A 25,817-nucleotide genomic window follows, 5' to 3' on the forward strand; every position below is an offset into this window, starting at 1 on the left:
CACAACTGAGAAGCTGAGAAGCACTTAAAGAAATGCTTATCAGCCATAGTCATCAGGAAAATGCAAATCAAAACAACTCTGAAATTCCACTTACACCAATCAGAATGGGTAAGATAAAAAACTCAAGGAACAGCACATGATGGTGAGGGTATGGAAAACAGGGAACACTCCTCCATTGCTAGTGGGATTGCAAACTTGTAAAACCACTCTGGAAATCACTCTGATGGTTTCTCAGAAAACTGGACATAGTTTTACCTGAAGACCAAGCTATATTGCTCCTGGGCATATACCCAAAAGATGCTTGTGCTCCACTATGTTCACAGCAGCTTTATTTGTAATAGCCAGAAGCTGGAAACAACCTAGATGTCCCACGACAGAAGAATGGATACAGAAAATGTGGTTCATTTACACAATTCTATTTAGTTATTAAAAACAAGGATATCATGAATTTTGCAGGCAAATGGATGGAACTGGAGAATATCATCCCGAGTAAGGTAACTCAGACCCAAAAGGACATGTATGGTATGTACTCACTGAGAAATATATTAGTCACAAAGTATTGGATACCCATGATATACCACACAGACCCAAAGAAATTAAATGAGAAGAAAGACCCAAGAGATGATGCTTGAATCTCACTTAGAATGGGGAATAAAATAGTCATAGGTGGCAGAGGGAGGGAGGGAACTGGGTAGGAGAGGGAATAGGGAGGAGAATGGGGGGGGCAGGTGTTGGAAGAGACAGGAGAAAGGGCCAGAGGGCCAGGAGAATGAATGGAAATCTGAAGCTTCCTGGAGTACGTTTTTTTTGGGGGGATCCCTAGATCCAGAGACCTGGGATGGGGGAGGCTCCCAGGAGTCAATACGGATGACCTTAGCAGGAATGCTTAACAGTGGGGACATAGAACCTGAAGAGGCTACCTCCTGTAGCCAGGCAGGACACCCAGTGGAAGGGTAAGGACACCAACTCACCCACAAAACTTTTGACTCAACATTTGTCCCATTTAAGAGAAATGCAGGGACAAAGATCAGAAGGAATGGCCAAACAATAACCCACTCAACTTGAGACATATCCCACGGGCAAGCACCAGTTTCTGACAGTATTAATGATACTCTCTTATGTTTGCAGACAGTAGCCTAGCATAACTGTCCTCTGAGAGGCTCCACCCAGCAGCTGACTGAAACAGGTGGAGATACCCACAGCCAAACATTGGATGGAGGTTGAGGACTCTTATGGAAGGGTTGGGCAAAGGATTGAAGGCCCTGAATGGGAAAGGAATGCCACAAGAAGACCAACAGAGTCAACTAACCTGGACTCCTGGGAGCTCTCAGAACTGAGCCATCAACTGAAGAGCATGCACAGGTGGGATCGAGACCCACCAGCACTATGTAGCAGACTTGCAGCTCAGTCTCCATGTGGGTCCCCTAGCAACTGGTGATATACTTGAAGCAATCCTACTGAAGTAGGGAACAAGACAAGGATGCTCACTCTCTCCATATCTATTTAATATAGTACTTGAAGTGTTAGATAGAACAATAATACAACAAAAAGAGATCAAGGGGATACAAATTGGTAAAGAAGAAATAAAGGTATCACTATTTGCAGATGATATGATAGTATACATAAGCAACCTCAAAAATTCTATCAGAGAACTTCTCCAGCTGATAAACAACTTCAGAAAAGTGGCCAGATATAAAATTAACTTAAATAAATAAGTAGCCTTCCTTTATACAAATGATAAACAGGCTGAGAAAGAAATTAGGGAAAAAACTCCCTTCACAATAGCCACAAATAATATAAAATATCTTGGGGTAACTCTAACCAAACAAGTGAATGACCTGTATGACAATAACTTCAAGTCTCTCAAGAAAGAAATCAAAGAAGATATCAGAAAATGGAGAGATCTCCCATGCTCATGGATTGGCAGAATTAACATAATAAAAATGGCCATCCTACCAAAGGCAATCTACAGATTCAATGCAATCCCCAACAAAATACCAACACAATTCTTCAAAGACATAGGAAGAGCAATTCTCAAATTCATCTGGAAAGGCAAAAAACCCAGAATAGCAAAACAATTCTTAACAGTAAAAGAACAGCTGAGGGAGTCACCATCTCTGACCTCAAGCTTTCTACAGAGCAATAGTGATAAAAACTGCATGGTATTGGTACAGAGACAGACATGTTGATCAGTGGAATAGAATTGAAGACCCAGAAGTAAATCCACACACTTATCGTCATTTGATCTTTGACAAAGATGCTAAAATTATACAATGGAAAAAAGAAAGCATCTTCAATAAATGGTGCTGGTCTAACTGGCTGTCTGTATGTAGAAGAATGAAAATAAACCCATATTTGTCACCTTGTACAAAGCTCAAGTCCAAGTGGATCAAGGACCTCAACATAAAACCAGATACACTCAATCTAATAGAAGAGAAAGTGGGAAAGAGCCTTGAACTCATTGGCACGGGGGAAATTTCCTAAACAGTACTCCAATGGCTCATGCTCTAAGATCAACAATTGATAAATGGGACCTCATGAAACTGGAAAGCTTCTGTAAGCTTATTGACATAGTCAAATTGGCAAATTGGCAACCTACACATTGGGAAAAAAAATCTTCATTAACATCATCCAATAGAGGGCTAATATCCAAAATATGTAAAGAACTCAAGAAGTTAATCATCAAAAAAAAAAAAAAAAAAAACCAAAAAACAAAAAACAAAAAAACCCCCAAAAACCAACCAACCAAAACAAAACAAAAACAAACAACAACAACAAAACCAAACCCGAACAACCCAATCAAAAAAATGGGTATAGAACTAAACCAAGAATTTACAACTGAAGAATCTCAAATGGCTGAGAAGCACTTAAAGCAATGTTCAAAGTCCTTAGTGATCAGAGAAATGCAAATCAAAACGACCCTGAGATTCCACCTTACACCAATCACAATGGCTAAGATCAAAACCTAAGGTGACAACATATGTTGTCGAGAATGTGGAGAAAGAGGAACACTCCTCCATTGCTGGTGGGATTGCAAACTGGTACAACCACTCTGGAAATCAGTCTGGAGGCTCCTCAGAAAATCAGAAATAGATCTACCTGAAGACCCAGCTATACCACTCTTGGTATACCCAAAAGATGCCCCACCATGCCACAGGGGCACATGTCCCACTATGTTCATAGCAGCCAGAAGCTTTTTTATTTGTGATAGCCAGAAGCTTGGAATCTACTTAGATGTCCATGACAGAAGAATGGACACAGAAAATATGTTTCATTTACACAATGGAATACTACTCAGCTATTAAGAAGGGGGACATCCTGACTTTTGCAGGCAAATGGATGGAACTAGAAAATATCATCCTGAGTGAGGTAACTCAGGCCCAAAAGGACATGCATGGTATGTACTCACTAATAAGTGAATATTAGCAAAAAAAAAAAAAAAAAAAAAAGAAAGAAAGAAAGAAAAAGACAGAATACCCAAAATACAGTCCTCAGAACTCAAAAAGGTCAACAAGTTGGTGTCCAAGTGAGGATGACTCAGTCCCACTTGGGAGAAAGAGGAAAGCAATCACAAGTGGGGAAGGAGGGAGGGACCTGGGGGTGAAAGTAGATTGGGGGGGGGAGGAGTAGCATCTGTTAAGGGAAACCTCTTCTCTGCACTATAACAATAGCAAAGCTGCCCCCAGGGAAGACCAGCTTGCAACAAGGCAAATACTTTAGAAAGGAGAGAGCCTGAATTGAGAGTGCCATTAAAGTGCTTCCTTGATCCCAAATGGCCACTTAGGATCAGCCCTGAAGTATACTCAGAGACTGACACTACCTCTGCCCAGGGGATCAGGTTGCATCTTGAGCTGAAAGCAGAACTTGCTCATATGGTCCATGGTGGCACTTGATTTTCTGGCATGAAAGATGCACAAGCGAGGGATTATTGGAGGATTTTTAATTCTTTACTTCAGTTTTTTTTTTTGAGATTATAATTACAACTTTTGTCCCTTCTTCTTCCCTCCAAACACTCCCATATATCCCTCCTTCCTCTCTTTCAATTTCATGGCCTCTTTTCAGTAATTGTTATTGCATACATGTATGTATATTATGTACATATACACATACATTCCTAAATAGTGCCTGCTCAGTTTGTGTAATGTTATTTGTATGTATCTTTTCTGGAATGATTATTTGTATTGGATAGCCATTTGATGAGCTTTTCCCTGGTGAAGAAAGACTATTGCTCCCACTCTCCAGCATTCTTTAGTTGTCTGAAGTTCTTTGTGTAGGTTTGAGACCTCATGGGCTTTCCCTTGGTCCACTTTGGCATGTCTGTTGTCTTCGTTTAGCTCATGTTTGGAAGTGATGTTGGTGAGACTTAATGGGTGTAGCTTCTGACTTTGCCAGGAGACACAATCTCACAGGAATCTCTCTAATCTCCCTGATCTTATTACAATCTTTCCACCCGCTCTTCCAAATGTTTCCTGATCCTTACAGATACAGGAGTGTTTTGTAGAGGTTTCCATTGGTAATGAATTGGTTGTGTTTTTTAATTGTGATCTCCCTCCATTGCAAAAAGAAGATTCCTGGATGAGGAGTGAAGACTACACTTATTTGTGGTTATAGGGACAGATGTTTAGATTGTTAGGGATTTTGCTGTTTTAGTTAAATAGCCATTGTAAATTCTCCTCAAATAACCACAAAGCCACTAGCACTAAGTCATCAGCTATGTTTCCAGAGCTAGGCATGGTCTCCTTCTTGCTGGGTAGGTCCAATTAGAAAGCTTTTGCTTACCACCAAGGTATGTGTGTCATTACTGCACCCTTGGGACTATTGTGTGGGAAGCCACATGTGCCGTTGTAGAGTGGCACTGACTACTGCTGGCCACCACGCATAAGTTTGGACAAACAACCAATGTGTACATATGCAGTAAAGTTTTTTGCAAAGACACTGCTTGGCCCGGGCATGATAATGAGGCTTTGAGAGTATAACCAATCCAATGTGAGACATGCAAATGAGCTATGATAATGAGGCTCTGTGAGATACAGAGAGAGAGAGTAGCCAATCAGATGAGGAACATGCAAATGAGGCTTAGTGCATAACCAATCCAGGTGTGAGACACGCCTCTCCTAGGCCTATATAAGCAGCACCAGTTCTGGGCTCAGGGTCTCTTCGCCTCTGCAATCAAGCTCTCCCAATAAACGTGTGTAGAAGGATCCTGTTGCAGGGTCGTTCTTGCTGGCCAGTCCGGCGCGCGCAAGACTATTGTGCCATGTTGATCACAGATGTGGGTCATAGCTAGGCAGGAGTCCTCAGGGAGGAGGCACTCAGATCAGTTCTACCTTAAGGTCCTTCTGTCTGAAGTGCATAGTATTGTCAGCAATCGGGATTTACTTTTCACCCTGAGGGGACAACTGAGGGTGATAGCAATAGGCCATATGTGGACGTCTCATGTCTGGGATTTTTTTTTTTTTTTGATGTAGTCTTTGGAGGGAAGAAAGTTCATTAAAATTGTATGTATGCATATTTATACACAGAATTACATGTATTATACTTTTGTCTTTTTGTAAAGAGTTAATGCTATAATTTCTTATGGTATTTTCAGATATCTTTAGAGTTATTTTGTTTCCCTTCCTCTTCTACATTAGACCTCTCCTTACAGAGTTCTTATTTTCCTGATTAGACCACTTACAAGCACACCCTGCTACTCCCTTCTCTACTGCTCCCCAGCCCCTGTCCTGGTGATGGTCCTATTTTATTGACCTGAATTTTGTTGTTAATCCAGGCCATGTACTCACATCTGAGGATTTGGAGAAAGGGGCCTCAGTAAGGGAAATCGTGCTACATTTGTCTTTCTGGCTTTGGATTCTGGATGACCTCACTCAATATGTTCTCTCTCTCTCTCTCTCTCTCTTTCTCTCTCTCTCTCTCTCTCTCTCTCTCTCTCTCTCTCTCTCTCTCTCTGAAGATTATTTTGTACCAAAGTTTCAGAAAGCCACTAAGGCAGACAATGTATGACAGGGTCAGATCCCTTGTAAGAACCTTGGAAGACAAAGTGTAATACTGGGAAGGTAAGACCTAATTTGCATAGAGGCCTGAGGATGCTCAAGATGCCAGGATTATGGCTGGTGGAGAGTTGAGCCAGCCTGAGAGAAGTCACATGCACTATAGACAGAAGTGCTGGAAGAGTGGGTCTTCCCAAGGCTGTTGATCATACCACAACTCCCAGCTTCTGGACACGGGGCTGCAGGATTAGGTGTCTGCCCTGCTGGAGTTCACTCTTGTGTTGGCCTGATCTTTCCTTGCTGAGGTCCCACCCCAGATATTGGAATGCAAATGTTTAGTTTGTTATCTTTTATATTGGATTGTGCAACATTTTGATTTCATAGGGACTCACAATTAAGAGTTTGTCTTAAGTCTCAGTAGCAACTTTGGACTTTTGAAAAGTTTTGGGGCTGTTAAAGACTGTGGAGGCTTTTAGAGATGAACTAAATGCATTTTGTATTAGGAGATGAAATGAAACTTTAGGGGCCAAGGTGGGAAGGATGTCTTGATTTAAAATGATGTATTTGAATGTCATATTTACAAGAGTGGAGTTGTAATGTGATCTTCATTACTGATGTGACTAGATTTAGAAGCAGCCATTTTGTCTGTTAGTGTTAAACACTTGAAAAATAAAATGGAGCAAACTAAATGCCCTTCAAAATGAATGGTCGATGAATAAAATACATATATCAATACTATTCAGGTGTAAAGAAAACAAATCATGAAATTATAGGTAAATAAATGGAAATAGAAAGTATTACATTGAAATAGGTAATTCAGAGCCAGAAAGTCAAAATGCCTTGTTTTCTTTTTCAGTTGTGGGAGAGAAATTCTTGTAACTTTAATTTTTCAAAGCCAACTTTTAATGATGGTTCTTAAATGCTTTAATCACCCTTCTAGCCCACCACCCACCAGAGGTAGTGGAAAAGAAAGGACATGGGAGAAGTGGACCTGTTTAGAAATGGTTCTTTGGAACAAATCCCATCTGTGTTGTTAGGAAACTAGCAGTTCAGTATAGATCATCATCAGCAGCAGCTTGATCCACTAGCAAACACTTCATGGATATATCAGCAGTCCAGTTTGGTAGAGTCGAGATAGCATATACAAATCAGCAGCAGTGGTACTACCTAGCAGAGACAGCCAGGCCTCAGCCTTGGCATGAGTCAGCAGGAGGACCAACAGAAACAGCAGGTAAAGTTCGTGGCTGTGCCTCTCTCAGAGAAGTGAAGATCAGCAAAGATGCGAGACCAACAAGCATTGTACAGCTAGCTCTATAGGCAAGTCCAGCCAAGCCTTCATCACTGTCTGTTGAGTCCTATTTATATTTCCTCCAAACATCCTGTGTTATCCATAGGTCGTGCCTCACCATGTGTCTTGCCTCAGCATGTGAGTCTTAGCAAAGCTCCACGTGAGTCTATCTCAGCAAATATCACCCTGCCAATTAGCCTAAGTTTGAGGAAGTGGCAAGAAACTGCAGCATACCACCAGAAGTTTTTTGGTATGTTGCTCTCTATGGAGTACCAACAATGGAGCTCAACTACACAGTGTAAGGTGGACATGTGTGTCATCAGCATGTGTATTGTTATTGAAGAATCCTTCATCACACGTCCTTGTACATTCTTGCTTTAGCAGAATGTCCAGAATGTTCAGGAGTCTGCCTTAGCCTTTCACCTGTGTCTGATTCAGCAAAATGCTCCTTCATGTGTTTGCCTCAGCAAAACACCATCCAACACAAGTGACTTTCCAAATAACCCTTAAGATTCTACTTCAAATTCTAGCTCCAGTTCTTCAGATGTGAATGTATAACCTGGAGAAACTACAGAAACCAGGAAGGTAAAAAGGAACCATGGGGGTATGGAAGGAGCTTTAGAGAGCAGAATAGGATGATGGGGTGCTATGAAGGGGGTAAATGGGAAAAGTGGGGTGTTTTACGTTAAGAGGGAGCAGGAAAAAGGGAGGATGGTACAGAAGGAAGGGGAAGAGGGATAAATAACATTAAGAAATTGAAAAAGCCATATGGGAATATCATTTTATATTTATCTAAAATTACAGATGAGCACATGTACACACACACACACACACACACACACACACACACACACACACACACGCACACACTCACAATGAAGTTTTGTCATTTGGGATGGTAATTTCCCCCCACAATAGTCTTAGACTCTCTAACAAAACTCCATGGGAGACTTTATCTTGAGTTGTTGGTTAGGGAATGTACAAGATACTCTCCAAACAATATAGTCTATTGCTGGCTGCCCACCAGAAGTTTAAGTCTCTATTGCTGATTATACCACACACTTTGGACATAGGACTTATGGGTGCCTAAATAAGACTGGAACAATCCCAAAAACAGCTGATACCTCAACATAAATGGTAAAAGTTCCATGGGGTCCATTTATAGTTGAAGAGCTACTAGCAATTAATTACAACAGAGAGAAGGAGAGTTAGTCTTTTGCAGTTGGTTATCTAGTACTATGTAGTCAGCTCTAATGTATATATGCGTGTTCATGTGTGTATAATGTATACACACACACATATATACATATGTATGTATATATATAAAGAGAGACTCAGCAGGTTGCATTTATTCTCTGTCTTTCTCACACACACAAGTAATAATTAATTAAAAAGAGGCCATGGATTTGAGAAGGAGCAGGGGGATGGGTCTAATAGAAGGGAGGTGAGAGGAAATACCTTGATTATATTTTAGTTAAAAATAAAATAAAATAAAAGACAAAAAAGAGTTGGATGCAAAATTATAAGTATGGGATCACTAATTATATTTTGGTTTTACTATTGTTGTTGATAATAAGCTCAATGTCAAGTTGACTGTAATTTTTCACATAGAACCTTTCTTACTCTCTGGAAACTTCTTTCTCCCCAAAGTTCTGAAAGTGTGTGGTGATCTATCTTGGTATGGGTCTACTTTCTTGTACTATTCTGGACACTTAGGTGCTCTTTACCATGGGAAGTTGTCCCCTGTGTTCTCGGAAGGGTTTCCTTGATATTTTTCTTCCTGCCCTGAAATGACGAATTGATTTTCTTATCATTTCCCAGTTTAAAAGAAACGTGTGTTTATCTAGTCTCCCATTTTCATGGTTTAAGCATCTCACCAATGACTGGTGACTCTTTCATTAAGCGTGAAGTGTGGCTGGTTGGAGACAGTCAGTAGTGCCCTTGCTGTGTGTGACCTGAATGGGAATCCTCATATCTCAGTATCTTTATGCTTATTTTTCTCCTTTAGCTGCTTATTATCATATTTTAAGCTGATAATGTTTCAACTCATGAATTTGGATCACGTTTCTCTAGTAAGGAGTTTTTCATTCTTTTCCCCAAGACAGTACAACAGGGGCCACCTTTACCTTTGGTGCTTGAGGGGAAGGCTCGGGTGTCCTTCCTTTTGCCTGAGTTGATTTTCATCCAACAGCCCTGTTTTCCACATGGTGTCTCACTCACTCCCAGCTAAGCTACGCTTCCTCAGCTTCACCTTTGAGGAAATTAAATTGCTAATTGTCTACAACAGTTTCCTTCCTTACTCTCTTTGTCTTTCTGGGTTTGTGCTTTAAAAATCTAGTTTGTATTGGTTCACTGAGCAACCTCAGCATCTTTTCCATTTTTACCTGGGAGGTCCAATGACCTCTGCATGATCTCTGGGGCCCACCCTGATTTCCTACAATTCTGAGCTTAGATTCCTATTTCTGTACCCTTTCAAGAAACTCCTTTTTTTAATTAGTTTTTTTAATTAGGTATTTTCTTCATTTATATTTCCAATGTTATCCCCAAAATCCCCCATAAACCCCCCCCCCCTACCCACCGACTCCCACTTCTTGGCACTGGTGTTCCCCTGTACTGAGGCATATAAAGTTTGCAAGATCAATGAGTCTCTCTTCCCAATGATGGCTGACTAGGCCATCTTCTGATACATATGCAGCTAGAAACACGAGTTCTGGGGGGTACTGGTTAGTTCATATTGTTGTTCCACCTATAGGGTTGCAGACCCCTTTAGCTCCTTGGGTACTTTCTCTAGCTCCTCCATTGGGGGCCCTGTGATCCATCCAATAGCTGACTGTGAGCATCCACTTCTGTGTTTGCTAGGCCCCAGCATAGCCTCATAAGAGACAGCTATATCTGGGTCCTTTCAGCAAAATCTTGCTAGTGTATGCAATGATGTCAGCATTTGGAGGCTGATTATGGGATGGATCCCCAGGTATGGCAGTCTCTAGATGGTCCATCCTTTCGTCTCAGCTCCAAACTTTGTCTCTGTAACTCTTTCCATGGGTGTTTTGTTCCCAATTCTAAGAAGGGGCAAAGTGTCCACAGTTTGGTCTTCATTCTTCTTGAGTTTCATGTGTTTTGCAGATTGTATCTTGTATCTTGGGTATTCTAAGTTTCTGGGCTAATATCCACTTATCAGTGAGTACATATCATGTGAGTTCTTTTGTGATTGTGTTATCCCACTCAGGATGATGCCCTCCAGGTCCATCCATTTGCCTATGAATTTCATAAATTCATTCTTTTTAATAGCTGAGTAGTATTCCATTGTGTAAATGTACCGCATTTTCTGTATCCATTCCTCTGTTGAGGGACATCTGGGTTTCAAGAAACTCTTTTACCATGATCACAAAGGTGGTTTTCCCAGGGCGAGGCTTATCCATTGCACTCCGGATGTGCTGACCCCTGTGATTTCCCCAAATTTGGGAAACTGGACTGCATAATTTGTGGTAGTGCAGGACTGCGTTCGCGCTCTCCCCTGGGGGTGGGGGTGGGGGGAAGAAACTCTTTATCCTGATATCTAGCCAAATTATACCTCATCCTCTCTTTCTCTTACTAGATTCATGCTCAAACAAGATAAAAAACAGTTTGGGTGTCCTTGGCTAACTGGACTTAATCCTGGAACCAAATGAGACCCATCACCATCAACTGTCCACTTGTTCACTTGGGTGTGAACATTGCTAAGTAGTGTAGCTTTTAAGTGATAAACTGTTCAAAGCAGCTAGGGCTCCCAGGACACAGCAAGTATTCTGGATTGTCTACCTTAAGGTGATTCCTCAGTAAGCATTAGAAACCCCTTCATTTTCTGTATCCATTCCTCTGTTGAGGGACATCTGGGTCCTTTCCAGCTTCTGCCTAATACAAATAAGGCTGCTATGAACATAGTGGAGCATGTGTTCTTATTACCAGTTGGAACATCTTCTGGATATATGCCCAGGAGAGGTATTGCTGGATTCTCCAGTAGTATTATGTCCAATTTTCTGAGGAACCGCCAGACTGATTTCCAGAGTGGTTGTACAAGCGTGCAATCCCACCAACTCTTACACGCGTTCTCGCGACCGGCCAGGAAGAACACAACAAACCGGAATCTTCTGCGGCAAAAGCTTTATTGCTTACATCTTCAGGAGCCAGAGAGCAAGAGAGCAAGAGAGCAAGAGAGCAAGAGAGCAAGAGAGAGAAAAAGAACAAGAACAAGAAAGCAAGAAAAAGAACAAGAACAAGAAAGCAAGAAAAAGAACAAGAACAAGAAAGCAAGAGCAAGAAAAAGAACAAGAACAAGAAAGCAAGAGAAAGAATGGCAAAACCCCGTCCCCTTTAAGGAGAATTATCCTCCGCCTAGGACGTATTACTCCCTGATTGGCTGCAGCCCATCGGCCCAGTTGTCATCACGAGAAAGGCAGAACACATGGCGGGAAAACTGCCCCTGCACGTGTGCAGATTATGTTTACTACTTAGAACACAGCTGTCAGCCCCATCTTGCAAGGCGAATGTGAGGGCGGCTTCCCACAACCAACAATGGAGGAGTGTACCTCTGTGGTACATTTACACAATGGAGTACTACTTAGCTATTAAAAACAATGGATTTATGAAATTCCTAGGCAAATGGATGGATCTGGAGGGTATCATCCTGAGTGAGGTAACCCAATCATAAAAGAACTCACATGATATGTACTCACTGATAAGTGGATATTAGTCCAGAAACTTAGAATACCCAAGATACAATTTGCAAAACACAAGAAAATCAAGAAGAAGGAAGACCAATGTGTGGATACTTCATTCCTCCTTAGAATAGGGAACAAAATACCCATGGAAGAAGTTACAGAGACAAAGTATGGAGCTGAGACGAAAGGATGGACCATCTAGAGACTGCCGCACCTGGGGATCCATCCCATAATCAGCCACCAAACGCAGAGACTATTGCATACACCAGCAAGATTTTGCTGAAAGGACTCTGATATAGCTGTCTCTTGTGAGGCTATGTCAGTGCCTGGTAAATACAGAAGTGGATGCTCACAGTTAGCTATTGTATGGAACACAGGGCCCCCAATGGAGGAGCTAAAGAAAGTACCCAAGGAGCTGCAACCCTATAGGTGGAGCAACAATATGAACTAACCAGTACCCCAGAGCTCGTGTCTCTAGCTGCATATGTAGCAGAAGATGGCCAAATCTGCCATCATTGGGAAGAGAGGCCCCTTGGTCTTGTAAACTTTATATGCCCCAGTACAGGGGAACGCCAGGGCCAAGAAGTGGGAGTGGGTGGGTAGGGGAGCAGGGGGAGGGTATAGGGGACTTTCAGGATAGCATTTGAAATGTAAATGAAGAAAATACCCAATAAAAATTGGAAAAAGGAAAAATTTTTTAAAAAAAGAAGAAATCCCTTCATGAACAGCCAGGTGTCTTGTGTCCATTAAGCTCCCTGCAAATCTTAAGTTCCCTCGAGCACCCACTGTGTAAAGTCTGGAGAACCTAGTCCTGAGATACAGGATGAGGAAAAAGAATTCACATTTCCATCACTCAGCTGCCTGCTGCCACTCTAAAATGTTTGTTAAATCATTCTGGTAGATAATCAAACACCATTATATATACATATACATATACATATACATATACATATACATATACATATACATATACATATACATATACATACACATACACATACACATACACATACACATACACATACACATACACATACACATACACATACACATACACATACACATACACATATACATCAATTGAAATTTCTTATTTTTGCTGATTTTTAAGGCAATGTATCTTTCTTAGGAACATTAAAACAACATGCAAATTGGCTTCCTGAGGTCTCAGTCACTTTCCATGTCTAGCAAAAGTCTACTGTGTCACTTGTATGCCCATGATTTATTACAAAATAATCTAAGTTCCATCAGGGTGGCATCCTGAGATAAGGATAATACTTTTTGATTTGAACAGAAGTGTGGAGAAGAGGCATAAACACATTGAGTAGAATAATAATTCTTAAATTCTTCTCTTAGCAGGAAAAATTTCAATAAGTAGGTTTGTCTCTAGCACAGAAATCTGGTAATAAAAGGAATAAAAGTTTCGTGGGAAGCTAGGACTATCCAAAGAGCCTTCGAACTATTATCATGTTACCTCCATCTTCCTGTTTCTACGTACACATCATCACCCAAGATAGTAACCTTTATTTCATGCATGTTGGCATCTTCTGAAACCACATGATCTAACCCCTGTTCACAGTCTGAATACCATAATCACTTTAGCAGTACATTTAGGAATTAGAATTCAGTGTGAATTATTTACACTTTAAACACTCAAGTCTTTGTTGCTCATAAACTTAAGAAGAAACATTTTATACAGTCACAGTGTTCATTTATTCAGGAGCATTTACTGAGTACCTTCTATACTGTAGTGGCAGACATCCTTTCATCTAGTCTTTGGAGCTGTAATGGAGCTTCATGTCTTAGGAAGAAACAGACACTAAGAATCGGGTTCCGGGACTCCACAGAAAGTAGTCTGCACAGGTGAGAGTATGGACTACAGAAGCTAACAGCTTCTGGGACAGGCAAGAGCCACAGAGCTTCTGAGGCAACGCAGTTTTCGGGCTCCAGATATCCGGCCACCTTCCTGGCCAGAGGACAGGTGTCCGCCAGGCCCAGGAGGCCTTTGCCTCAGGATCCGCGGAAGCCATCTTGGTTCCGGGACTCCACAGAAAGTAGTCTGCACAGGTGAGAGTGTGGACTACTGAAGCTAACAGCTTCTGTGACAGGCCAAAGCAACACAGCTTCTGGGAAAGGTCCTGTTTTGGCCTTCATCTTCTGCCAGGAGGAGGTCCAAACGCCAAATAACTGTGCACCTTCCCTGTAAGAGGAGAGCTTGCCTGCAGAGACTGCTCTGACCACTGAAACTCTCCCAGGTCTGCTGATACAGGGTAACAGAATCACCAGAGGAACAATCTCTAAACAGAGACAACTATAACAACTAACTCCAGAGATTACCAGATGGCGAAAGGTAAACGTAAGAATCTTACTAACAGAAATCAAGACCATTCTCCATCATCAGAACTCAGCACTCCCACTTCACCCAGTCCAGGGCACCCCAACACACCCGAAAAGCTAGACCCGGATTTAAAAGCATATCTCATGATGATGGTAGAGGACATCAAGAAGGACTTTAATAACTCACTTAAAGAAATACAGGAGAACACTGCTAAACAGGTAGAAGACATTAAAGAGGAAGCACAAAAATCTCTTAAAGAATTGCAGGAAAACACAAACAAACAGGTGATGGAATTGAATAAAACCATCCAAGACCTAAAAAGGGAAGTAGACACAATAAAGAAAACCCAAAGTGAGGCAACGCTGGAGATAGAAACCCTAGGAAAGAAATCTGGAACCATAGATGCGAGCATCAGCAACAATATACAAGAGATGGAAGAGAGAATCTTAGGTGCAGAAAATTCCATAGAGAACATCGGCACAACAATCAAAGAAAAATGGAAAATGCAAAATGATCCTAACTCAAAACATCCAGGAAATCCAGGACACAATGAGAAGACCAAACCTACGGATAATGGGAGTGGACGAGAATGAAGATTTTCAACTCAAAGGACCGGCAAATATCTTCAACAAAATTATAGAAGAAAACTTCCCAAATCTAAAGAAAGAGATGCCCATGAACATACAAGAAGCCTACAGAACTCTAAATAGACTGGACCAGAAAAGAAATTCCTCCAGACACATAATAATCAGAACAACAAATGCATTAAATAAAGATAGAATACTAAAAGCAGTAAGGGAAAAAGGTCAAGTAACATATAAAGGCAAGCCTATCAGAATTACACCAGATTTTTCACCAGAGACTATGAAAGCCAGAAGAGCCTGGACAGATGTTATACAGATACTAAGAGAACACAAATGCCAGCCCAGGCTACTATACCCAGCCAAACTCTCAATTACCATAGATGGAGAAACCAAAGTATTCCACGACAAAACCAAATTCACACATTATCTTTCCACGAATCCAGCCCTTCAAAGGATAATAACAGAAAAAACCAATACAAGGACAGAAACCACGCCCTAGAAAAAGCAAGAAGGTAATCCCTCAACAAACCTAAAAGAAGACAGCCACAAGAACAGAATGCCAACTTTAACAACAAAAATAAAAGGAAGCAACAATTACTTTTCCTTAATATCTCTTAATATCAATGGACTAAACTCCCCAATAAAAAGACATAGACTAACAAACTGGCTACACAAACAAGACCCAACATTTTGCTGCTTACAGGAAACTCATCTCAGGGAAAAAGATAGATGCTACCTCAAAATGAAAGGCTGGAAAACAATTTTCCAAGCAAATGGTATGAAGAAACAAGCTGGAGTAACCATTCTAATATCTAATAAAATCGACTTCCAACCCAAAGTCATCAAAAAAGACAAGGAGGGGCACTTCATACTCATCAAAGGTAAAATCCTCCAAGAGGAAATATCAATTCTGAATATCTATGCTCAAAATACAAGGGCAGCCACATTCATTAAAGAAACTTTAGTAAAGCTCAAAGCACACATTGCACCTCACACAATAATAGTGGGAGACTTCAACACACCACTTTCACCAATGGACAGATCGTGGAAACAGAAACTAAACAGGGACACAGTGAAACTAACAGAAGTTATGAAACAAATGGATCTGACAGATATCTACAGAACATTTTATCCTAAAACAAAAGAATATACCTTCTTCTCAGCACCTCATGGTACTTTCTCCAAAACTGACCACATAATTGGTCACAAAACAAGCCTCAACATATACAAAAATATTGAAATTGTCCCATGCATCCTATCAGATCACCATGGACTAAGGCTTATCTTCAATAACAAAATAAATAATAGAAAGCCAACATTCACGTGGAAACTGAACAACACTCTTCTCAATGATACCTTGGTCAAGGAAGGAATAAAGAAAGAAATTAAGGACTTTTTGGAGTTTAATGAAAATGAAGCCACTACATACCCAAACTTATGGGACACAATGAAAGCATTTCTAAGAGGAAAACTCATAGCTCTGAGTGCTTCCAAAAAGAAACTAGAGAGAGCACACATTAGCAGCTTGACAACACACCTAAAAGCTCTAGAACAAAAGGTAGCAAATTCACCCAAGAGGAGTAGATGGCAGGAAATAATCAAACTCAGGGGTGAAATCAACCAAGTGGAAACAAGAAGAACTATCAAAGAATCAACCAATCGAGGAGCTGGTTCTTTGAGAATATCAACAAGATAGATAAATCCTTAGCTAGACTCACTAGAGGGCACAGGGAAAGCATCCTAATTAACAAAATCAGAAATGAAAAGGGAGACATAACAACAGATCTTGAAGAAATCCAAAACACCATCAGATCCTTCTACAAAAGGCTATACTCAACAAAACTGGAGAACCTGAATGAATTGGACAAGTTTGTAGACAGATACCAGGTACCAAAGTTAAATCAAGGTCAGGCTAATGATCTAAACAGTCCTATATCCCCTAAAGAAATAGAAGCAGTTATCAATAGTCTCCCAACCAAAAAAAGCCCAGGACCAGATGGGTTTGGTCAGGGTTCTATCAGACCTTCAAAGAAGATCTAATCCCAGTTCTTCACAAAGTATTCCACAAAATAGAAACAGAAGGTACTCTACCCAACTCATTCTATGAAGTCACAATTACTCTGATACCTAAACCACAAAAAGACCCAACAAAGATAGAGAACTTCAGACTGATCTCCCTTATGAATATCGATGCAAAAATCCTCAATAAAGTTCTTGCTAGCCGCATCCAAGAACACATCAAAACAATCATTCATCCTGACCAAGTAGGTTTCATCCCAGGGATGCAGGGATTGTTCAATATACGGAAATCCATCAATGTAATCCATTATATAAACAAACTCAGAGACAAAAACCAATGATCATCTCGTTAGATGCTGAGAAAGCATTTGACAAAATCCAACACCCATTCATGATAAAAGTCTTAGAAAGATCAGGAATTCAAGGCCCATACCTAAACATGATAAAAGCAATCTACAGCAAACCAATAGCCAACATCAAAGTAAATGGTGAGAAGCTGGAAGCAATCCCACTAAAATCAGGGACTAGACAAGGCTGTCCACTCTCTCCTTACCTATTCAACATTGTACTTGAAGCCCTAGCCAGAGCAATTAGACAACAAAAGGAGATCAAGGGGATACAAATTGGAAAGGAAGAAGTCAAATATCACTTTTTGCAGATGATATGATAGTATATATAAGTGACCCTAAAAATTCCACCAGAGAACTCCTAAGCCTGATAAACAGGTTCAATGAAGTAGCTGGATATAAAACTAAATCAAACAAGTCAATGGCCTTTCTCTACACAAAGAATAAACAGGCTGAGAAAGAAATTAGGGAAACAACACCCTTCTCAATAGTCACAAATAATATAAAATACCTTGGCGTGACTCTAACTAAGGAAGTGAAAGAGCTGTATGATAAGAACTTCAAGTCTCTGAAGAAAGAAATTAAAGAAGATCTCAGAAGATGGAAAGATCTCCCATGCTCATGGATTGGCAGGATCAATATAGTAAAAATGGCTATCTTGCCAAAAGCAATCTACAGATTCAATGCAATCCCCATCAAAATTCCAACTCAATTCTTCAACGAATTAGAAAGGGCAATCAGCAGATTTATCTGGAATAACAAAAAACCTAGGATAGCAAAAGCTCTTCTCAAGGATAAAAGAACCTCTGGTGGAATCACCATGCCTGACCTAAAGCTTACTACAGAGCAATTGTGATAAAAACTGCATGGTACTGGTACAGCGACAGACACGTAGACCAACTGAACAGAATTGAAGACCCAGAGATGAATCCACACACCTATGGTCACCTGATCTTTGACAAGGGAGCTAAAACCATCCAGTGGAAAAAAGACAGCATTTTCAACAAATTGTACTGACACAACTGGTGGTCAACATGTAGAAGAATGTGAATTGATCCATTTCTATCTCCTTGTACTAAGGTCAAATCTAAGTGGATTAAGGAACTCCACATAAAACCAGAGACACTGAAACTTATAGAGGAGAAAGTAGGGAAAAGCCTCGAAGATATGGGCACAGGGGAAAAATTCCTGAATAGAACAGCAATGGCTTGTGCTGTAAGATTGAGAATCGATAAATGGGACCTCATAAAGTTGCAAAGCCTCTGCAAGGCAAAAGACACCGTCAATAAGACAAAAACACCACCAACAGATTGGGAAAGGATCTTTACCTATCCCAAATTGGATAGGGGACTAATATCCAACATATATAAAGAACTCAAGAAGGTGGATTCCAGAAAATCAAATAACCCCATTAAAAATGGGGCTCAGAGCTGAACAAAGAATTCTCACCTGAGGAATACCGAATGGCTGAGAAGCACATGAAAAAATGTTCAACATCCTTAATCATCAGAGACATGCAAATCAAAACAACCCTGAGATTCCATCTCACACCAGTCAGAATGGCTAAGATAAAAAATTCAGGTGACAGCAGATGCTGGTGAGGATGTGGAGAAAGAGGAACACTCCTCCATTGTTGGTGGGATTGCAGGCTTGTACAACCACTCTGGAAATCAGTCTGGTGGTTCCTCAGAAAATTGGACATAGTAATACCGGAGGATCCAGCAATATCTCTCCTGGGCATATATCCAGAAGATGTCCCAACCGGTAAGAAGAACACATGCTCCACTATGTTCATAGCAGCCTTATTTATAATAGCCAGAAGCTGGAAAAGAACCCAGATGCCCCTCAACAGAGGAATGGATACAGAAAATGTGGTACATTTACACAATGAAGTACTACTCAGCTATTAAAAAGAATGAATATATGAAATTCCTAGGCAAATGGATGGACCTGGAGGCCATCATCCTTAGTGAGGTAACCCAATCACAAAGGAACTCACACAATATGTACTCACTGATAAGTTGATATTAGCCCAGAAGCTTAGGATACCCAAGATATAAGATACAATTTGCTAAACACATGAAACTCAAGAAGAACGAAGACCAAAGTGTGGACACTTTGCCCCTTCTTAGAATTGGGAACAAAACACCCATGGAAGGAGTTACAGAGACAAAATTTGGAGCTGTGATGAAAAGATGGACCATCTAGTGATTGCCATATGCAGGGATCCATCCCATAATCAGCTTCCAAATGCTGACACCATTTCATACACTAGCAAGATTTTGCTGAAAGGACCCAGATATTGATGTCTTTTGTGAGACTATGCCGGGGCCTAGCAAACACAGAAGTGGATGCTCACAGTCAGCTATTGGATTGATCACAGGGCCCCAATGGAGGAGCTAGAGAAAGTACCCAAGGAGCTAAAGGGAACTGAAACTCTATAGGTGGAACAACATTATGAACTAACCAGTACCCTGGAGCTCTTGTCTCTAGCTGCATATGTATCAAAAGATGGCCTAATTGGCCATCACTGGAAAGAGAGGCCCATTGGACTTGCAAACTTCATATGCCCCAGTACAGGGGAACGCCAGGGCCAAAAAGGGGGAGTGGGTGGTTAGGGGATTGGGGGTGGGTGGGTATTGGGGACTTTTGGGATAGCATTGGAAATGTAAGTGAGGAAGATACCTAATAAAAAATTAAAAAAAAAATCTCCCAGATGAAAATTCATCCCCATGAGTGAAGCTGATATCATGGGTTGTATGTCTCTTTGAGACAGTGACATTTAATTTGATCTTGGAAAACTGGTAGTATTTATGTTACTGTACATAGACTTAGAAAGAAAAGCAGGCAATCGCCAGGTTTTGGTTACTAAGTGAGAGGTTTTTTAGAAGAACAGATACAGAGCAATCAGAAATAAAATAGCCTGGGAGAGAGAGAGAGAGAGAGAGAGAGAGAGAGAGAGAGAGAGAGAGAGAGAGAGAGAGATATGAACCTGGCTGGGTAGAGAGGTTGTGTGAATCTGGGAGGAGTTGGGGAAGGGACGACATAATCAAAATATATTGGATGGAAAAAATTTTAAATAAAAAATCGGAAATAAAGCTATTCAGACTGTAGAGTGTTAAAGGCTCCATTTAGAGTTGAGATGCAAAGGCATCAGGGATAGATGAGAAGCCTTCAACAGAGAGGACTGGACAAGTGAAATGCTTTAATCTAGCAGGCGCCTGGCAGGGGAGGGGGGAGCTGCAGCCTGTTAGGAAGTGTAGCAAAAGGAGACAACACTGGCAGTGTTCGTCATGAGCTATCCTGGGGCTGAGGACCTTTCAGTAACAAATCTCGAGTATTTCCCATCTCAACAGCAAATGCTTACCAGTGGTTCTCAAGTCTCACGTGTATCAGAGTCACCTAGGGGACGTTAGACTTCTATAGGCCGGTCCTTTCCTGCTTGGACCAGCCAGGTTCTCTGTGCTTGAGCTTTCCAAGTGAGCCTGATAATTCATCAGAGTGTCAAAGGCACACAAGTCACGCGCAGTGATCGGAGCATTCTGGTTTTCTTCAGACCCTCCCTGAGGACCCCAGGCCCTAAATACCATTGATTCCTTTAACTCCCCTATTCTAACTTCACTCTCACCGAGCATCCTTAGCCAGTCAGGTACAGCACACAACAAGCAACAATCTCAAATCTGTCTCTCCCATGACAATGGTTTCTTGTTGTCAGCTTCTACGACATCTTTGAGCTTCTTTAACATGGCCATCTTGGGGACAGTGGTCACCAAGGTGGTCTCGTCAGAATAGGAACATCCAAATCATGACACACTGCATCGGCAGTGGAGATAAAAAAAAAAAGCTCAGCCTTAGTTTTTGCTTTCCTGTCAGTTTTCACAATGAAAGTAATATCGTCCCTTACCTGTTACTGTTATTTTTATCTCAGCATGGCTTTTCAGTGTTTCAAAAGAAAACACATCCTCCCTCAAAAGAAAATATATACAGATGAAGGAAGATTCTTCAGTGAAAAGAAATGGACAGTTGACTTCTTCCACAATGGTCCCTGAGCCTTGTGGGGAAGAGGGTGTGATGTAGATATTCTATTTGAGGCTGGGATCGTCATGTACTTAGTCTCTGCACTTGCTTTCTGTCAAGGCAAACAGGAAGGCACTATAATTCAGAAACGCATCTATGTAGAAGCATTCACCAAATTTAATTTGTACTCTAAATTCTGAACAAATCTTTTAATAAAAGTAACAGCTCAGATGGATCCTACATAGAAGCTAGTTGGGTGGTAATATGTTTAATAGCGTCCCCTATAAAATGATTTACTGGTCTATTAAGCAAGATACAGACAGGGTGGAAGGTATAATATGCTCCGAGAAAAACAAACACACAAAAAAAATAAACCAAACCAAACCAACAACAAGAAGGAGGTCTAATTTTAAAATCACTTTGTCTTATCAGATCACAGCCAGGCAAAGTGAAAAAACTGGAAAATCTATAGAAAGAAGTTAGGGGTGGAGTCTCTGATTCTAAGTCTTAAGCTTTGACTATGGATGGCAGTACTGGTGCTGCAATTCCCTCCCAAATTGTTGTTGCTATTAGAGATCTGGACTGGGGGAGGTGGAGACCATAGAGCCTTACCTAGAAGGCAGTCCAGAGAGGCAGGGAGTGGGAGCCCGTGCAGCCACAAAGCAAAGCTGCAAAGGCAGATGCGAGGTTTTTGCAACATTTTAATACTGAATTCTAAACTAGAAATTGCCCACCCTAGCCATCTCTGTCATGCATTTATGTGTCCCCCATCCCCAGCACCTGATGTTCTCTGTCACTCTGCTGGTTAAAGCTATAGGTGTTGGGATGATGGCTTTAACCTTTGAACATTTATAGAACAGAATCTCTGAGCAGTCTTGTGAAGCAACGGGAGATATGAAAATCTTATCCCTAAAAAGGCCTTCTGAAAACATCTGGTTGTAAGTCAGAGTGTTCGATGAGAATTATGAACATGGAGCAGGATGGAGGGAGGAATGGAGAACAGGTAGGCACCACCTTGGCTTTAAACCCTAGTGGTAGCCAGCTGTGTTCCAGTGTTACGAAGGTTAGCTCGGATCAGGAAGAGAGCAATTCATTTTCACCTGAAATGTAAGGGGGGAAAATACTAGAATATACTTTCTATAGATGGAATTCAGCCAGGGCACTGGGCATAATGCTTCTGACCCTAAACAATTAAGGTGCCTTTAAAGGCTGCTCAAACGGGATGAAATTGGACACCTCCTGTAGTGTGTTTAGTGCTGAAGCTTGAGCACGTTCATCCCCAAGCTTCCCTGTCAAGATGTATTTTTCCCTTGAAGCTCATTTTGAATTGATTTTAGCTAACGTGAGGGCAATGGGGTCCTCAGCTTGCTCCTCAGAACCCGTAAGCCTCGTGTCTTAAGATCGCAGACCATGCCTTTGGTTTTCTGATGAGAACTGAGATGTCTGCCTTTTTTGCTTGCTTAGTGGAAACAGTGGAAATGACTGCTTCCAGCAGAGGGCGCCCTTACTCAGCGGATTGCCCTGGATTCAGAATTACTTGGTGCTATTGAACCGCACTGGGTAACAGCTTTTGCTCCTGAAGGCTTTGCAGTTCAGCTTGTTTTTGGCAAGTCATTTATCCCTAAGGTGTTAAAGTGTTAAGAAGGCTTGTTCCAATGTTTTCCATAGTTGGCTAAGTGATAAACTGTACTATTAATGAGGGTGGTAGCAGATCATAAAGTGGGTTACCTAAATATCTGCTGATTTTATTTACTCATAAATCTCATAAATATTGGTAGGACGTTTTCTGTGTGCAAGGCATGGAAATGGGGAGAGGAGGATGGAGTGACCCTCAATCAAATCTCCCCCCAAAGAAGCTACCAACACACAAAGAGAGTAAGACAGAAATGCAGGGAGAGAAAATGCAAGCATGCGCATACGTATGTGTGTGCATATCCCATGCACTATACTTCTAATAATAATGCATGCTTATTAGAAGTAATGATGTCGCCGATAGTCAGGGTTGGGAGGCAGACGTCTTTCTGCTTCCTGTTGTTGATGGCAGAGAGAACAGCCGATTTGTTTTGAAAGTGTTTTAACTTCTGCCAAAATGGATTTGCTCAGGCCTTCCCTCCTTCTGCTTTTAATCCCGGGTTCTATTTTAAGAGGGAATTCATCTGTATGTTGCAATTTGATCCTAAAATTTAAAGATAGGTGATTTGGAAAATTAAATCTAAAGATAGGTTTGTTCACTCCCTCAGTGTTTTCTAAAGCCTTCCAATTTCCTGTGTAAAGAGGAACCATGGTGGTAGACTCCCAATTTCCTGTGCAAAGAGGAACCATGGTGGTAGATACTCTTCCTCCCAGAGGAAATCTAGAATGAGATTTGAAAGTGGCAAAATTGTTTAATATTTTCATGTTGGGGTGTTGGCAGATGTAAATATAGATGCACGTTTTGTCTTGGTCTCTGCGTCAGTGAAAACTTCCAAAGTGGGTCCTGGAATTCTGTGTTATCTTAGCAAGCTCTGCCCTGGGCTGGGGGATATAGCAGGAGGCACTAGGATCCTCTGGAAACAAACAGGCATATCCCAGTGACCTGACCTGGCTACATGTTCTGTCACTGTCCTGCTATGGAGAGACTAAAGTGGCCCAGTGTGGCATGCTCTCCCCATGTGACTGTAGGTCCAGAGGCCTGCTGCAGTTTGCCCATCTCCAGGACACCATCTAAGGTTAGCACTTGAGTGTCCAGCCCAGACCCCGTGCCTGGGCCTGCCCTACACACTCTTAGGTGCTACAGTGCTGTTGGGGAGGCACACTGCTTTGGAGTTTATGTATCTTCTAGCAACTTACACATCAGGGCAGACAGGAAATGGGATACAAACTTCAGTCCCTTGTCTCAAGGTTGGAGTCAGTTCTGTGATGTAACTCATGGTCCAGCACTCTCTCTTGAGTCAGGTTAAAGGGAGAGTCCAGTGGAGTCTGCCTTCTCCTTGCCTCTGCCTGTTCTGTCCACCTTCACCCACTTCCTTACCCAGAGGGTGCTCTGGGTGTACCTGGAGTTCAAACGCTGCTCTTGTGAGACCTCACCGGAGACAGGATCTCTTTAGACTTGGAAGGGCAAAGACTCTTCTTCAGTCAATATGACCTGCTGGTTGCTCGTGTGCAGTTGACATCTTCTCCCTGTAAGAGAGCAGATGTGCCAAGTGGCTATGAGCTCCAGCCTGTTCTTGTTTAGTGATAAACATTTTTTTTCCAGCGAGTGGTTTAAGAATGTGAGCCAGTCAGGGCTGGAGGAATGGCTCAGAAGTTAAAAGCACTGACAGATCTCGCAGAAGCCTGGGTATGGTTCTTGCATCCACACGTTGGTTCACAACCACCCATAACTCCTGTTCTAGGGAAATCAATATCCTCTTCTGATCCCTGTGGGCATCCGGAACACACGTGGTACACATACACATGTGCAGGAAAACACTCATAAACACACACACACACACACACACACACACACACACACACACACACAAAAGGAGATGTGAGCCTCATCAATCAATCAACTGTACCCAAGGGGAGTTGGCTGTCTGTGGTTCTTTGATGTAGAAGAGGGAAGGAAATCATATTTTTGTACTTGTATCTCTGGACATGGTTAAATGAGAATGTACTAGTAAGACATCAGCACTATTTTGGGACTGAGAGGGAAAGCCAAAGTGACCTCAGCCTCAAAACCACGATGTAATTGAGCCACGGAATTACCATGGCTGCTTCATGTGTTACCTGAAGTGATGGGAAGGTTGTATCTCTTTGGCCACTGCTGATGGTACTGCATTTGTCAGTGAGAGCTTACTGGGCATCCACAAAGGAAACCCGCCTTTCACGGCTTATGACAGAGAGGACTCAGAAGAGAAAAAAGTAAATGTCACTCTCCATTCTATTTTTATCCCACAAGGCAAAGGCTGAGAAGAGTTTCTGTAGATTGTTTTGCATTAACTTTGTAGCAGGTGCAGTGAATTGGGCTAAGCTTGGGGGAAACAAAACTAAGCCATGGAATTGCTTCCATTCTGTTACTGACTTTAAACATCCTCTATTGCGTTCCACTGGCTGTTTTTCCTCTCAATGACACCTCTCCCACATCCAGCCTTGTTTTCATGTTACAGCCTAGTCCAAGAAACATTAACACCTTCCAATGCTGCTATCTGTTAAAAACCCATCTTTTTTTTTTTTTCACAGCTAAGGCTTGAAGACTCAGGACTCAGTCTCAGGAGGGGAAGGAAACCGAGGCTCACCCCAGGTCCTGTGCGCCCAAACCATCAAACCATGTCCAGCTTTGTTTTTTTCAGTCAGTGATCAGGGTTTTCTCTTGGGTGAAACCTGCCAGCCAGCCACAGTCTCCCTTTCAATGACTGGTGACCAAATCCTGACTTAGAAGTGTGACACATTTGAGGGTGTTAGACATCGTCATGTCCAGCATTCCCGAAACTGTCGATTTTACTCCACTTGATCACCTCACGTCCGTCCTTCCTCTCCTGCCTTGCTGTTCCTGCTAACCCCATAAGCCCCCTTC

The 25,817-nt window shown here is 41.6% G+C and overlaps 1 pseudogene; it reads left to right on the top strand.

The window, feature by feature from the left end:
- The first annotated feature begins 10,643 nt into the window (after positions 1-10,643).
- Positions 10,644-10,795, top strand: Gm25704 (annotated as a pseudogene).
- Positions 10,796-25,817: the final 15,022 nt, after the last annotated feature.

This window comes from Mus musculus, chromosome 2, assembly GCF_000001635.26.
Source record: "Mus musculus strain C57BL/6J chromosome 2, GRCm38.p6 C57BL/6J".
NCBI lineage: Eukaryota > Metazoa > Chordata > Mammalia > Rodentia > Muridae > Mus > Mus musculus.